General features: G+C 45.9%; 1 long non-coding RNA gene across 1 annotated transcript in view; it reads right to left on the reverse strand.

The window, feature by feature from the left end:
- Positions 1-16,858, reverse strand: part of LOC138567416 (uncharacterized) — a 114,938-nt gene extending 98,080 nt beyond the window's left edge. Inside the window, exon 1 of the long non-coding RNA XR_011302202.1 lies at positions 16,657-16,858. This is a non-coding gene — a long non-coding RNA (uncharacterized lncRNA). The remainder of the gene's footprint in view (positions 1-16,656) is intronic.
- Between the last annotated feature and the right edge of the window lie 400 nt (positions 16,859-17,258).

The raw sequence follows: 17,258 nt of genomic DNA on the forward strand, positions 1-17,258 counted from the left end.
TAGTGATGAGAACTGTTTGAGGGGTCTGTCCCCGGAAGAGGGGGACCCAGGGGTGAAGCCATCACCCAGCATACATTTGGAACAGAACTCCTTTTGTTTGCTATTTTTTAATTCCATCAGGTCTTTGGGGCAAGAGACTTTTTTGCACAAAACAGACTTAACCACTGTAGGTCCTGATACGTCAAGCAGAACTGTTGTTTCGTGCTGGGAAAGCTTGAGAGTGTGCTGTGTTCAGAACTGTTGTCTCGTGCTGGGAAAGCTTGAGAGTGTGCTGTGCTCAGGTGTCCTGCCTTGTCCCGTGCTCAAAACATGGGGAAGAGAGACCCCTGGCTAACAAATCCTGACTTATCATTTGTGAACACTTCTTTCTTTCTTGTGAAACCCTATCCCACACTCATTTTATATTTAGCGTAAGGATTGGCAATATTTTTTTTTTGTGTAGGCTCTTTTATTTGACACGACGCCACTAGGACTACCTTATTATTATTTGATGGTCATAGCGTGCTCCTATCTTAGATTTAGGTTTAGATTAGGCGTTTTTCCAACCTACCTATACAGTTTAACTGTGATCACTTGTGTCTGTCTATTCTTGATACCATGCCTTCCTTATATATGGTGTCAGTAGTGCAATGTGATTCAACTGATACAAATTGAAACCCGTGCTAATAATTGTGGTGCCACCAGATACTATTATTATTATTATTATTATTATTATTATTAGAGAAAGTTGATCTCCTTGATTCCGACCGCGTATCCACACTAAAAGAGGTGCTGTTTTCTCAATTGGGTATCCCATCTGGTCAACAGGATCTGTTCTTTAAGAACCAAGTGTTTCTAGATACCCTTCCTTTCCCTCATTGCCACATACAACCGTGGGACCGGATAATTCTAAAAGTTTGACCGCTTTTTCCCTTCATCCGACCTAGTGCCTTGACCCACCTCCTTCTGAACCTTTTTATTTGGTACCCAATCATTATCCATTGCGGGAGCATCAGGTTTAGGGATAAATCCACTGCGGCCCATTACTTCGACAGACTGAGAGTCGGACGAGTCGGATGATTTCGACACTGTATCCGACAGAGTTGAAAGTGGCTTTCTTTCTGATTCAGAACCATCTACAGAAGGAACCCTTACACCACCGGAAGAAATGGCCGACTTAGCCAAAGTTATCGCCCAGTTAGCAGCCAATCAGATGTAGGCCGAGATTAGACTTCAAGAAAATTTTGCTAAACTAATTGAACTGCAAGCAAGGCCCTTACTACCACAGGGGGTTCTCCAACCCTATCTTGAAGGCGAAGATTTAAGAAATGTTTTTTATAAACTTCAAACACCTCGCTGAACAACTAGGATGGGAAGAGAACCTTAAAAGGTGCTATTTAGCCCCTCTCCTGAAAGGCCAATTACAAACCTCATATCAGCTACTTAATCTTGGCAAAGGAGCCACCCTTCAATCCATTAAAGAAGGGCTGCTTAAAAGAGTGGGGCAAACCTGCAATTTCTATCGGCAGAAATTGAGGGCATTTGATTGAACCCAGGGGAAACCCCCTTAGAAATGGGTGAACATGTCAAAAACACACTGGCCCTCTGGATTAGTTACAAATCATTAGAAGAACTGACCGAAATTATCACTTTGGAACAATTCACTAACTCCTTACCCCCTTTTTTGCAGAAGGCCGTTCTGCAACTAAATCCACCTAGCCTAGCCATAGCTACAGAAACGCACAAAACCATTCAGATGCAGCTAACCATTTCCACTCTGTCCATCGTTGGGAGGAATGGAAGGATCATAAACCTATCCACCGACCTCCAACTTGGGGAATAGATAAACCAGGCGGGGATCGTTCTGAAATTAGGAAGGCTTGACACGAGAGAGAGTGGAGATCAGAAAGATCAACTTGAAAACTAAAGATAAGGTAGAAGAGAGGATGTAAAAGGAGACAAACCACCTCCACCAGTCTGTTTCTCCTGTAGAGAAACAGGACACTAAGCTAGACACTGCCCAAAGAATATAAAGGATGAACCTATGGAAATAGGGTGTTTAAAGGGCGAAGAGTGGGAAGAACCCGAGGAAGAACTAGAGACCTTTAGCATCTGTTTATGTCAGATCCCTACTGATTTTTCCTATGAAAAAGCTTGGATAAACGGGAGACAAGTACGGGCCCTAGTGGACTCAGGGAGTAAACAAACGGCCATGGCAGTCGATTTGGTTTCAATAAAAGACCTAGATGATGCAGACCTAGTCAGAGTTACATGCGTCCAAGGAGACAATGAAGTATACCCTAAGATACCTGTATGCATTGAAATCTGGTGTGAATCATGTGAAGTACCATCAGCCATCAGTCCAGGACTCCCCGAAGAAATTATTCTAGGGAGAGACTTCCCCACATTCTCTACTCTTTTACAGGAGTCTCCACCTCCTTATGGGGATTTTCTACCCCAGAGTTCTTGGCAGGCAAATTATTACTCCCAAAACTCTCCCATATGGAATTGGGAAATGTCTGAACCCATGAAACCCAACATAGACCCTAAATCCCAATTCATAGGTTATTGTAGAGAGACTGGTAAAACCACCCCACCTCTACCTATAATGACTCAAACCGATCAGTGGAATATACGCGAATTCATGGACATCTCTTGTTCCTGTTCTCTTACAGGTATTAACAACATAGGACCTAGGCAAATAACAGGCATATCCACCTCGCATTGGGGAAGGGTATGTGAGAAACCTGAAGGTGTCTCCCTGAACAATAGCCGAAGTGTGTTGCAGCAGATATCATAGGTACACGGAGCGTGCCTACGCTGATAAGCAGGACAGAGGGAGACGCCTGCTACCGTGGTACAGGCCTTGACTCCAGATATAGTAAAAAGCCAAGTGTTTCATCACAGTCGGTGAGTCAAACGGGAACCTATAAAAAAAAACTGCGTTGAATGAAAGTCGCAAGGTGGCACACTTAGGAAAGTTCAAAGAACTGTAACTTGTTAAGGGAAGACCAGCTGCAGGGGGTCCGCCACCACGTGGGTGCTTACTCAAGAGACTCTGGTTGATCCCGCATTGAATGCAACTACTGATACCAGAGAATTTAGGGGAGCCCCGAGGAAAAGGTCAAAGTGGTCATACAGGGGTCCAGCAAAATCCCAGTACAGTCGAAAGTCTTTGACGAACAAACCATTGAAAACACAAGGGAAGTAAATCCTGCATCAGAAGGAAATAAAGGAATGGTAAAATGGCAAGAGTGAACACGGCGGAGGGATGCCAATAAAGAGGGGCGAAGTCTAAAGTCCCAAGAAACAGTGTGTTGACAAAAGTGAACCTGGCAGAAGGATGTCCACTGAGATTTGTGAACGCCAAGGAGAAAATATCTTTGCAAAAGCCAGAGTGAACCCGATGGAGTGAGGCAAATGTTTGAGAAGGGTCTGAGCCTGGCAGAGGGGGATGCAAGGGGTTGGAAAACCATTACCCCATCGACACAAAGGCAAGAATAAGATGCCTTTAGAATACTATCCAGAGTGAACCTGACGGGAGGGAGGCTGATATTTGAGAGGATTCTGCGCCTGGAAGAGGGGGGCCCAGAGGTGAAGAAGCATCACCTCAAGTATAATCCGAAAGAACTTTTTGTTTATTGTTGGAACCTATCAGATCCTCGAAAGCAGGAGAGACAACCTCCGAAGATCCTGATAGTGATAAGAACTGTTTGAGGGGTCTACACCCGGAAGAGGGGGACCCAGGGTTGAAGCCATCACCCAACGTACATTTGGAACAGAACTCCTTTTGTTTGTTATTTTTGAAACCCATCAGGTCCTTGGGGCAAGAGACTTTTTTGTAGAAAAGAGACTTAACCACTGAAGGTCCGGATAGGTGAAGCAGAACTGTTGTCTTGTGCTGGGAAAGCTCAAGAGTGTGCTGTGCTCAGGAGTCCCGCCTTGTCCCGTGCTCAAAACGTGGGGAAGGGAGACCCCTGGTTAACACATCCTGACTTATCATTTTTGAACACTTCTTTCTTTCTTGTGAAACCCTATCCCACACTCTTTTTGTATTCAGCATAAGGATTGGCAATAGTTTTATTTTTAGTATAGGCCCTTTTATTTGACACAACACCACTAGGACTACCTTATTTTTTGATGGTCGTAGCTTGCTCCCATCTTAGATTTAGGTTAAGAGTAGGCATTTTTCCAACCTACCTATACAGTTTAATAAACACCCCTGAACTGTGATCACTTGTGTCTGTCTATTCTTGATACCATGACTTCCTTACAGTGCCCAGCCAGGGGAGAAACAAGGAAGCAACGCTGCATTTTTGAAGCCTCACTTACCTCTGCCAGTCGGCGGAGATGCACCAGAGGATGGTGAGCGCAGACCAACCCCCACAGCAGACCGATGGTGTCGCAAGAAACCCACGGCCTTCGCAGACCATGAAACAACGTATGCTGGCTATTGGGTAGATGCGAGGGTCATGAGAAGTAGAAGCAGAAGTTGTCTGAAGGGGAGGGACCCCGAATACAGGGCCAGGGACCCTGGTGGACAAAGAAAAAGTCCAGGAAATTGGGAGACAGAAGAAAAGCGAGTCTGGGACCCTCGCCCACATGAAGATTTCATCCAAGGCTATTTTCCTAGTCACAGTATCTGGCAGGTTAGTGTACCTGGTTGGCTGGGACTGCAAGAGACATAAAACCAAGACCATTGAAACTAATCCTGAGAAAGGCTAGTTGAGCAATAATACTTGCACCCATGCTAATCTTCACAAACACAGTGTCTGGCAGGTTAGTGCACCGGATTGACTATGAGGATAGAAGAAGAAAGGGGAACGGACACATACCACCTCGAACTGTGGTATAAAAAAGGCCATGAAGTGGGAAGAGAAATCAAGGGAAAGAGAAACAAAGCCCCTTGAAGGAAAGTGGACATTGTCACCCGCCAAGAGAAAGGAAACTCTCTCTTGGCAACACCAGAAGCCGACAGCCTGCAGGACCAAGATTGTCTATCTTTTTGGAGTTGCTTTGCACTTTGTGAGAACTTTTGTGTTTTGAGCTACAGTGGAACCGTTGAACTGTTAAGAAGATCACCCCCCTGCACTTTAGTTTGAGTTATTAGTGTGAGGGTTAGAGATAGGGTTTTGACACAACGGTAGGCGTATATGTTTTTGGACATCATGACCGACCCATTAGAGCATTTTGTTGAGGCAGGGAACCCCCTCTTAGTGTTAGGGCTAGTGAGGCATTTCCCCCAACCCTTCTTAAGTTGAATACATGTTTATAACAATACATACGCCACCCGTGTGCCACTCTCTTGCTTCTACACCCTTACATAACCTATGTTTTTAAAAATAATTTTGGGTTTACATTTGTTTCTAATCATAACATGACATTCTCCGTTAGAGGAATTTTGCTTTACGTTCACTGGGTACTAAGACTGTGCCACCAGGTATGGTTGAACATTAAAAGCATCAGTGATTCGTAATACGTAGCCTTATTCATTTAAATAATCCACATTTTTTCCGAGCAGTCTTGAGCCTTAAAAGGCTTTTCTGAGTAATAGTATAGCTCCCCTGGTCCTTGGCTTGTAGTATGGAAAGAATCAGAGGTGTCAGCAGAGAGTTGTGTAATTTTAGTCCATCTCCCTAGTGACAAATTGCACTTAAACAAAAGTAACATGAAAATATTATGTGTCTAATTGTATGCTGAAGGATCGCGTTGGAGTAAGGAAGTAAATCCTGGTGAAACTCACCCCCTCAGCACTGCGAGCTGAACGCAGCTCTTGCTGAGACCTCGGGCTTCCTGGAGGAGGCGGAGCCGAGCGACGTCACGTGACTGAACACGTGACATCTTTGGGACTCATGTTGAGCCGAGAGCCGCCCGAGCGGCGTGTCTAATTGTATGCTGAAGGATCGCGTTGGAGTAAGGAAGTAAATCCTGGTGAAACTCACCCCCTCAGCACTGCGAGCTGAACGCAGCTCTTGCTGAGACCTCGGGCTTCCTGGAGGAGGCGGAGCCGAGCGACGTCACGTGACTGAACACGTGACATCTTTGGGACTCATATTGAGCCGAGAGCCGCCCGAGCGGCGTGTCTAATTGTATGCTGAAGGATCGCGTTGGAGTAAGGAAGTAAATCCTGGTGAAACTCACCCCCTCAGCACTGCGAGCTGAACGCAGCTCTTGCTGAGACCTCGGGCTTCCTGGAGGAGGCGGAGCCGAGCGACGTCACGTGACTGAACACGTGACATCTTTGGGACTCATATTGAGCCGAGAGCAGCCCGAGCGGCGTGTCTAATTGTATGCTGAAGGATCGCGTTGGAGTAAGGAAGTAAATCCTGGTGAAACTCACCCCCTCAGCACTGCGAGCTGAACGCAGCTCTTGCTGAGACCTCGGGCTTCCTGGAGGAGGCGGAGCCGAGCGACGTCACGTGACTGAACACGTGACATCTTTGGGACTCATATTGAGCCGAGAGCCGCCCGAGCGGCGTGTCTAATTGTATGCTGAAGGATCGCGTTGGAGTAAGGAAGTAAATCCTGGTGAAACTCACCCCCTCAGCACTGCGAGCTGAACGCAGCTCTTGCTGAGACCTCGGGCTTCCTGGAGGAGGCGGAGCCGAGCGACGTCACGTGACTGAACACGTGACATCTTTGGGACTCATATTGAGCCGAGAGCCGCCCGAGCGGCGTGTCTAATTGTATGCTGAAGGATCGCGTTGGAGTAAGGAAGTAAATCCTGGTGAAACTCACCCCCTCAGCACTGCGAGCTGAACGTAGCTCTTGCTGAGACCTCGGGCTTCCTGGAGGAGGCGGAGCCGAGCGACGTCACGTGACTGAACACGTGACATCTTTGGGACTCATATTGAGCCGAGAGCCACCCTTGCGGCGTTAAGCCCGGCCGAGTAAAGCCCACTGGCTGTTGTGCGGCTGTTTGGCGCGTGGGCGCATCAGCCACTAAGCCTCACTGCAGAACGTGAGGAATAAGATAAGCCTAACCGCACAATTAAGTATCATCTACCGGCATAGTCCTGGGGAGTCTGTGGAAGATTACAATCTCCTTCGATCCTTACTAGGAACTAATAACCTTCTACATAGACCCTCTAACCTGAATTATACGCATCTACCGCTGAACGACTTGCCACTCCTAAAGATTGGCTCTCTCGGCTTACTACTTTTATTTTCTTCCTCGCTACTCCTCGGAGCCTAAATGCCGCCTAAAGCACGCGGGGCAAAAGCGCCCTACAATTTACGGAAAGGCAGAACAAATCATCCCTATACACCTACTATCAATCCAAGTGGTGGGGACAGTTTGAAATCGCCAGCTAACGTTAAAGGCACCATTCCTGAGCTATTTAATAAAAAAAAAAAACTTGCCTGAATGCATCGACGAACATACGGAGGTGATACTTCCAGCTGAACAGAGCGCAAGCCGACCACTGGATGCTACATCCTTTGACGATATTGACAATAATTCGTTATTGGATTTATGCCTGTCCATACAAAAATCTATGGCCCCTATTCCTAATTCAGGAGAATTAGGGATTATCGAGATGGGGACTGCCAAGAAAGCTGCAAGTATAACAGTGGAGGCTCAAGTGCTACAACCTGCCAATCCCCCTCAGAGATCTTTATGTTCTGGGCGACTGTCTGAATCACCAAATCTATTGATCGACTTAGAGGAGCTAGAGCAAAGTAAGGCCGACCAACCTAGTGAACTTTCACAGTTAAACTCTGCAGCTATTACTGAGATACAGGCGTCCTTATCCTCTCTCCAATTTGCCCTAAAAATTCTCCTAAAACTATGCGGTAGAATACACGTGAATACAATTCTACAGTTGAATCTCCCCGTTCCAGATTTAGATCATGAAGTAGGTCATGTAGAGGTAAAGGAGCCTCAGATTCCATCTAGCCCAATTAACGTCGAGGGGAACGAACACCCGACAAACGAAGGAAATGCTCGCCTGACTAAGAAACAGCGTAGAATGGCGAAAAGAGCAGCCTTAAGAAATGTTCCGGTAGAGGTGGCCTCTCCACTACCAAATACAGCAATTCCACAACAGAAATCTAAAAAGGCTAGAAAAAGGGCTCTTAAAAGAAAGAAAAACCGAAATAAAGGTCCGGGTACACTCACCAGCTGGATATTGACGGAAAAATCCAAAGAAATTTCCGCAGTGAGCAATGCTAGCCAAGACTCTATTCTTACAGGAAATCATTCTATTGACAATCAGTTTTCCACCCCTCAAAGGAATAATCCTAATAGTACATTTGAAAGCATGGAAACTGATAGAGACACACCGGCTCTAGCAAAGGAAGAGAATAGAGAAGGAAATAGGATTTGCATTGTGAAGAATCTGAATCAGCAATGCCGTGGCAAATGGCTTCCTCGGACAGGCATGCTCGAGAAACTTCACCTAATACCTCAACTAAGAGTTATTAGATCTGAGGATTTCTCATTTGTTGAGCCTTTATGTACCACTAATCCTAATGTTACAGCACTGCATTGTACGGTCCTGGCCTCAGCTCAGCTGATCCGTAAGCATAAAGTCAACTTAGCGCAAGTAGGATTGGGGGTAGATGTGAATCCTGACGATGCAGACCCTCTGATCAAAGAAGCTTCCGAGTCTACTAAAACTGACAATAAAACTAAACCACCTCCTCTTGCTGGGACCAAAGTCCAAATGAGTGACATCCAGAACACTCTAAAATGGCTCGCAGAGGCCTTGCCCACGGTTATAAATCAACCCTGAACTTGCTCATTACTATCCTGGAATACCAGGGGTTTCAAACATATTACCGCAACTAATGGCTCGTTACCTTTCATTATGAACTATACCTTTTTTCTGCTGCAGGAAACTTGGCTAACTGCCCCAATTATAATAGATGGGTATAAATTGTACCACATTCTTGCCAAAAAAGGCCAAAAGGGAAGACCTTTTGGGGGGTTGATGATCGGTGTAAGTAAAACTATAGCATCTAGTGAAATTACTAACGATCATGAGGATAATATTAATGCGGTGGAGGTGATTATACCGATCAAAAATAGTCAGACGAAACTCTTGCTGGTCAATGTTTATAATCCATACGATGCATCAATGAGTGATCAAATACAAGATAGACTACACGATTTACTCACTAAGTGGACGAATGAACACCAAAATAATTTTTTTGTTATTGCTGGAGATTTCAATTGCGCCATCAAAGGGGATGGTGGTACATCTAATAACAAATATTTACACCCGTATCCCCTCATGCTTCAGAATTATAGCGATAAAGAAGGGGAGAAGTGGTTGTGTTTTATGAAGAGCTGGGACTTGGAATGCCTAAACGGTCGAACTATGAGCGACCGCCCGGGACATTATACTTGGAAAGCAGGTACTGCTCGCCGCACTCTTGATTACTGTTTTATTAGCCCGGAGGTGGCTTCCCTGGTTAATGACATGGAAATAATAGACAATGACTGGAGTGATCATAGAGGCCTGAGTTTAAGTCTGAAATGTGATCCGGTATCTCCTTCAACAATAGCTATAGGAAGTATGTTGGTTAATCATGCTGGTTCACGATTAATATGGTCTGAGAAAAATATAGCTAAAGCTTGTCAAGATTGTGGTGAATGGGATGCTGATTATCACACTATGTTTGCTAACCTCTCAATAGAAAAACTCGAAGGGTGGATTTATAATTTTACGGGTAAGTATGCTACAAAAAAATCATTACTTGTTATTAGAGAACAGGGCTCGATTGAGGTTTATGACAAAACAATTTGTGATGCTAAGCGTACTCTGAGAGGGGAGATACGTAGAATCAGAGCCCACTCCCATCTAATTATGGATACACATACTAAGATCAGAAAGATAAAAAATAGGTATAGGACATGGTTAAAACACTGGAACAGATCGAAAAAATTGGTAAACTGGCAAAAAACTGTGAAGACTATTTGCTCGAGAAATCCCCGGAACATCTGGGAACTTCTAGGAGAAGCTAGGGGAAGCAGGGTAACTCCCCAAATAAACCCGATTGATGCGGAGGAATGGGTTAATTTTTTGGAAACGCGTAATGGTATGACAGCAGTTAACCCCGGAACTCTTCCAACCACCTCTTTAGTTCCAAAGCCGTTTCCTATCTCCCTAGAAGACCTGATAGGTAAGATTACTAAACTTAAATCCTCCCGAGCCCCGGGGCCTAACGGTCTCTCTAATTTACTTATGAAGAGTAACCCAGTTTTCTGGGCTAACCTTTTGAAAATCCTCTTTGAAAAAGTCTTAAAAGAGGGAGTAATACCTGAGTCCTGGCAAAGAGCAATTTTAGTGCCTATTTTTAAGAAAGGCAATAGATCTGATCCTGCCAATTACCGTTTGCTATCTATGTTAGATTGCTCTGGTAAATTATTTGCCTCCTTACTGTTACAGAAACTACAATCTTGGACCGAAACGGAAGGGATTCTGGACCGCTTTCAAAGCGGATTCAGATTTGGTTACTCTACCACTCACAATCTTCTCATCATGAACAGCCTTAGAGATAAAGCTCTACTCCCCAATAATCCGCCATTGTATGCCTTATATATAGATTTTAAGGCAGCTTTTGACATGGTTAATAGAGAGAAGCTATGGAGGAAATTTTATGGCCTGGCGTGCCCTGAAGGCTTGCTCCATTATCTGCAACTCTTACACCATAACACCACAGTCCAGTTGAGGCTTGACGGAAGTGGATCTACAACTAGGGTGATAGAGCAAACAAGAGGGGTGAAACAAGGCTGTGTCACCGCACCCATGCTATACAATTTGTTTGTCTCCGATATTCCAAAATGTATCAGAGAGGTGAGTAACTGCCCTCCCAAAGTTGGCTCCCAACACTGTTTAATTCTGGCGTACGCAGATGATGTGGTTATTTTTGACCACACATTTAGTGGCATCCTACGCTCGGCCGAGCGACTTTGGGAGTATGCGGAGGAGAATGAACTCACAATTAATCACACGAAAACAGAGTTGATCCTATATAGTCAAGGCAAAGTGAGCCGCCCCAGAATGACTATAAGAGGTCAGGAAATTCAATATACCCATAGCTATAAATATCTGGGAGTTGAATTCTACTCTAAGGGTAATTCCCAATCATGTGTACAAGCCCGCAAAGCAAAAGCAGCGCAATTTACCTCTATGATATATCAGTTCACTCGTAAGAAGAGTGGATATTCCATGTGGGCAGCTCGCCAACTTTATATCCAGTGCCTGATACCCACGGTAATCTATGGACTGGAAGCCCTAGTTAACCTTAATTTGGACTGGCTGCAGAAACTGGAAGGACGTTTTTGGCGAAAGCTGTTGGGATTGCCACCGGGAATACCCATGGCGATACTAAGATTAGAGCTAGGTTTACCCTCTCTAAAAGCTCTGATCTTGAAGAAAAGAGCCGAGGTCTATATTAAGATGCATACTAACCCGATTAATCCCCTTTTGATAACCGTGAAAGAAGAAATCGACAGGAATAAGCAGGCCCGTTTTGTGAGAGAAATGAATGCTCTATTTAAGGCGATAGAATGGACCCCTAACTGGGAGGACAATTTTATAAATCTAAAGTCCCAAATGGTAGAACGACTTAAAATTTGGGACTGGCAAGACAATTTTAGCCATCTTGCGAGTCTTCCCAGTTACGGATTTATAACTCATGTTTTATATACCTTCAGGAGAGCACAAGGATATCTCAACCTTTGCCCCTCGGCTAATTTAAGACGCTTCCTATTACTCCTACGTATCAACCATCTACCAGTCCTAGCGGTGTCGGGCCCCGAACGGGCCATTTCTAAAACAGAGCGTTTTTGCAGGGTAGGTAAGAATAAAGACTTACCTGAAACTGCAAGACACGTTCTCACACTATGCCCTAGATTGGGATTAACTTACATAAAACATTATAGCAGATACCTACACAATCTCGACCATATTAAGTCCAAAGACTTCTGGATAGCATGTATTAACACTTTGAATCCTAGCCTACATTTGGCCTTATACAGAGTATGGTATACAGTTAAGGGAATACTAGAAATTTGAAAGCTAGGTTACTCTCTTTGCATCAATAAATAATAATAATAAATGAGCTTTTACATGCTATCACATGAAACTGCACGAAAGTTAACTTCTGACTATAACCTGTGACATTTTTTAATAAGAATGAATCTGAACATGATTTTAAACGTTTTTTCTTTTCTTCATTTTAATGATGAATTGCTGTTTAAAAATTGCTGTTTAATAATTCAAAAATTTCTTTTTAGACTTATGTGTAAAGTTTTTGTTTTTAAAAAACTGTATCACATTAAAAAATAAAAAAAATAAAAAAAATGATGCGTTTCTTGTTTACACATTTAAAGGTGCATGCAGCTTTTGTGTCTGAAATGTGGCCATTTTGCGTTTGACCTGCTGGTGTGTCTTTTAACTGTAGACGTATGCCTGTATTTGTGATCTGGCTTGCAATGTTAGGTTACTCACTCTCTGAGCCAGAAATCACCTCATGTGTAACCACTGACAACACCTTTTAACACCAAAGCATATGATGGTGACATTGGGGCAGATTCTCAAACCTTATTTAGTGCAAGTGATTAGACGGTGCACATCTATGATGCACACATTCAGATGTCCTTTCCCACCCACTTTGCACATTTGTGTAAATAACGGGGTGTTTCTGCACATTTCAGTCACAAAAATAAGGGTGTGTTTCTGCATTTTCTGAAGCGCATTCCAAATTCACAAATCGGGTGTGCTTTAAAAAATGCAGAAAACAAACACTTTGCCCTGCACCTGTTTGGAGTTGGCTCAGGGGGGTGCACCGTGCATGACAGAGTCACTTCTGATCCTTTCATGCATTTTCAAGTATGACCGCACCATAATGAAACACTGCTGTCACACTTGTACTTCTATTCCCCAAACAAGGATAGAAATGCTTTTTTTTTAAATCTAGTTATTTTCCATTTCAAAGTGACTGGTACTTTGCGGACCAGTCCCTGTGAAATGCAGTCCTAGCATCTAAATGAGGGGGAGCATAAACGAAAATTCACAGGACAGTACACCTTCACCAATGGCATTCTGTCACTCCAAGCAGTAATAACACAGTAGTAAGATACAGTAACAGAACACAACACAGCTAACACGGTTGACTTTCCCAGTACTGGTTTAGTTATTTTTTAATTAATGGGTATTTATAAGGCTCCTATACAGCAAATGGTGTTTCAAGGCACAACAAGACAAAAGAGAGGGACAAAAACGGTACTACTAGGCATTTGTCATTTGGATTGTGCAAGTGCAGTAACCAGAGGTGCAGGGGAGTGGGAGAGGTGGGGGCAGGTGCGGTCAGAGCAGAGCACGCTAATGCTAAGGAGGGAAAGGAAGTGCAGCTCAGAGTGAAAAGGAGCAAGTGCTGGGGGAGGAGGAAGGGGGAAGAGGGCCCCCGGGTTAGGCAAGGGGAGGCAAGGTGGACAAGTGCCAGGGGAATGCAGGGAGTTCTGGGAATGAAGGTCTGCATGCTATGTCGGAGGACGGGATTGGATGGGCTCAGTACTGGTGCAGGCCCCGCCAGGTTAGTACAGGGGAGGGAGTCTGAGAGAGCAAGTTCAGAACTGGGGGGTGGGGGAGTCAGGGTAGACCGAGGTGCTGGGGTAGACTGGGTGAGGAGGGCCTGGTGCCCTTTATGAATCAGAAGGAACTAGGCAGCCAGTCAAAAGCAGCAGAGGGGACATTAGCAGGGGTGGGGAATAGGGAAGGAAGAAGAGAAGAGATGGGTCTTGAGAAGCTTCCGAAACATAAGGGTATCCTGTTCAAGCATGAGAGGGACAGGGAGGGCATTCCATGGGAGGCTCTTGTGGAGGAAAGAGATCTACCTCCCACTCTCTGCTTGGAAAGGCATCGGATCTGCAGCGAGTTGGAGCTAGAGAGCGAGGGATTTACGGAGAGAGAGTTGGATCTTGCAGGAACTTGATCCTCGCAACAACCAGGAGACAGTAGAGAGAGGGCTGGAGAGATGCAGTCCCTGGGCTTGAGGCCAAGGATAAGTCTTGCAGTCCTATTATGGATTAGTTGAAGGGGGCGAATGGAGGGTTTAGGCAGATTGAGGAAGAGGCTGTTGCCAGTAGTCCAGCCTGGAGAGGACCAGACATGTGGAGACATTGAGTTTCTGAGAGAAGGTGAGGAAAGGGAGACTGCCTTTGAGGAACTGAATCTGAAAGTGGGCCTTCTTAGCAAGGTCTGCGATGTGAGGAGAAAAGGAGAGAGAGGAGTGGAAGATGACACCAAGGTTTTCTGCCTCACAAGAGGGTGAGGGGAGGGGGCCCATGGAGGGCAGCCAGAGTGTGGGAGAAAGCAGGAGAGAGCTGGCGTCCCAATGAGAAGGATCTCACGCTTACTGGCATTGCGGCAGAGATCGTAAGCAGCACACCATGCCTGAATAGCAGTCAGACAGTCAGGAATGAGAGTGGAAGAAGGGAAGGCATTGGAGGGAAGCTTGAAGGAGAGCTGTGTGTCATCCGCATAACACTCGAAGTGAGGAGAGAAAGCAGCGATAAAATGGGCTAAATGGGCACGGTAGATGTTGAAGAGCCACAGCGAGAAGATAGAGCCCTGAGGGACGCCACAGGTAGAGAGTCTGATGGGGGATTGAAAAGGGCCCCGTTGAATCTGGGATGGTCTGTCAGAGAGGAAGGAGGTCAACCAGTTGAGTGCCAAGTCTGGGATGCCAAGGGTATCAAGGAGTCGATTTATAAGGGTGGCATGATTGACTGTATCAAAGGCAGAGGAAAGGTCAGGAAGGAGGAGAGAGTTGGAATCAAGATTTGAGAGCAAGTCTTCACAGGTGTTCAGGAGTGCAGTTTCTGTGCCTCTGGATGCTCCGAATCCAGACTGGTGGTTGTGGAGGGAACCAACAGATTTAGTGTGGTGGATTAACTGGGAGATGACCAGCTTCTCCAAGAGTTTACCCAGTAAGGGGCTAATGGAGATGGGGCAGTAGTTAGCCGGGCACAAGGGGTAGACAGAAGGCTTTTTTGAGGAGAGAGTGCACAAGGGAGTGCTTGAGGGGTTGTGGAAGGAGCCAGTGGCAAAGAGGTGATTGCAGAAATCAGCCATGGCTGTAGGAAGTGAGGCAATGTTGCCCTTGATAGTTCTGGAGGAGCATAGGAGCACTTATTTTAAGGAGACTTTCATAGAGAGGACTTGTCTGTAGACCTCATCTGGTGGTATGGGCGAGAAAGAGGAGAGTAGGAGGGAAGGAGAGAGGGGGACCAGGGGAAGCCTGAGAACAGGCGATGGAGAAGGGCGGTTTAGAGGAGAGTGAGGACAGGATGTCCTGAGTTTTGGTTATGAAGTGAGATGCCAGTGCAGTGCAAAGGGTCAGGGATTGCAAAGGAGAAGTGTAGACTGCAGTAGGATTGGCGAGTTCCTTCCAGATTTTGAACAATTCAGTCGTGTTAGTGGCCCCAGAGATTTAGGCTTGGATATAGGCCTTCTTCTTTGAGCGGGTGGAGAGTCTGTATTTCCTTTGGAGCAGGTGGCAGGCTAGTCTGTCAGAGGATGTGCTCAAAACCTGACACTTCCGCTCAGCAACTCTGCACTTGTGTTTCAGAGAGGCTACGTCGGAATCATACCAGCTGTTGCGCTTGGAGGCATGCTTAATGCGGCTCCTCGTGACAGGGGCACGGATGTCCACAGTGTTAGAGATGGAGAGGTGAAGGTTAGCAAGGGATGTGTGTCAGTGTGAGAGTCAGTGGTGCGAGTGGGAGAGGGAATGAAAGTGACAGCAAAAGCAGCAACTGACACTCGATTCATCGGTCGAATGACGGAGAAGGAGACTGGTAGTGCGGGCATTTCACTGGCCATGCAAGAAGTACATATACGGCAGGATTGCTATAAGACATCTGTGCTGCTGTACTTAACCCCCCCCAGGAAGAAAAAAATGTAAATCAAGCAACTCGACTCATATGATTGTTTTCATTTTTTTTAAAAAAGGCAAGTAGCAACACATCCTTAAATATAGAGTTAAACGAATGAAGTGCATGTAAAAATAAGAACATGGAAAACAGTGGAACGATTTTCTAACCGACATCCATTCGTTTTGGAAGCTGTCCCTCTGTGGAAGCTTTTGGCAAGTGCTTTGTTTTGGATACACACGCCTGGCCATGGCCACATGCGACGTTAAAAAGCGTTCATACTGCGCACATGCCCGCCATACTGAGAGAAGAAGGGCTTTGGGTACTCTGGGTAATGTGCTAGTCTGGGCACATTGGCACAGAGGGGGTTTCACTTTTGGTTGGCTGCCCGCGTGATGCAGCCCAAATATGCAATCCCCAGCTCATGCCTGCAGAAGAAAATGGAGAACCTTGGAGAAAGAGACAACACAGAACTGGCCAGTGGCCAACAGTAACTGGCCACTGCCCCGCAGCATATGAGAGAACGAGATCACGAGTGGGTCCAGGCCTTCAGCTAACTCTTTAAGAAACGTCACACAATACCAAGATTATGTTGAAAACATGTCGCTTCTTTGGAAGGCAAAATGAAATGCATGTGGTAAAATGTGACACACTGGTCGATTCAGACCTTACCGCCATGCAAGTGGAAACGGTAATTTGTGCATGTGACTGATAAAACAAAGACACGGCATGTGACAATTACTGGCAATACATCACTGTGTGCGTACATTACCAGGAACAGGTCAACTTACTATTTCTGGATGGGGAATGCATACACAAGCTCTGTCGCCGGCAGCCGCTACTGGAATTGCAATCAATTTGAGACGACTCTGGAGTAGCTGCAGGTGGAAAGGATTTAGCCTGCAGAAGCTGGCAACCTTGGCAAAGAACGTGGCCAAGGAGGCACCCAGGCTGGTTCACAACCTCATGGCCGAGACTGCAACCAGCAAGTGTGCTGAGCCGAGGGACTACAACCCGGAAAAGGGCTGTGTCCACCCAACCCTGGCGTGCAAAGGACTGCCACAAGAGCTGGATAGACTTGAAAGACAAGTGTGCGGCTTCCTGGCAGAGCATCACAAAGAATGCAACAGCCGCGGGGGACGGATCTGTCCCCGACCCCTTCATGCAAACCAGGCAGCTGGAGGCTGTGGACACTATGGGTGTGACTGGGCCAGGAGATGCACACGCCGCATGAAGAACGCAGAGAGAGCCTGGGGAATACTGGTACGATAGCTGAGCGTGCTGAGCGCTCACTGCTGCAATCTCTGTTTGATCTGCTGGTCGCAGGTTCGTGTCCCAGCAAGGCCAACTCAGATTTTCATCCTTCCAGGATCGACAAATGAGTACCAACTTC

Source organism: Ambystoma mexicanum, chromosome 2p (genome assembly GCF_040938575.1).
Source record: "Ambystoma mexicanum isolate Mex_15411 chromosome 2p, UKY_AmexF1_1, whole genome shotgun sequence".
Classification (NCBI taxonomy): Eukaryota; Metazoa; Chordata; class Amphibia; order Caudata; family Ambystomatidae; genus Ambystoma; species Ambystoma mexicanum.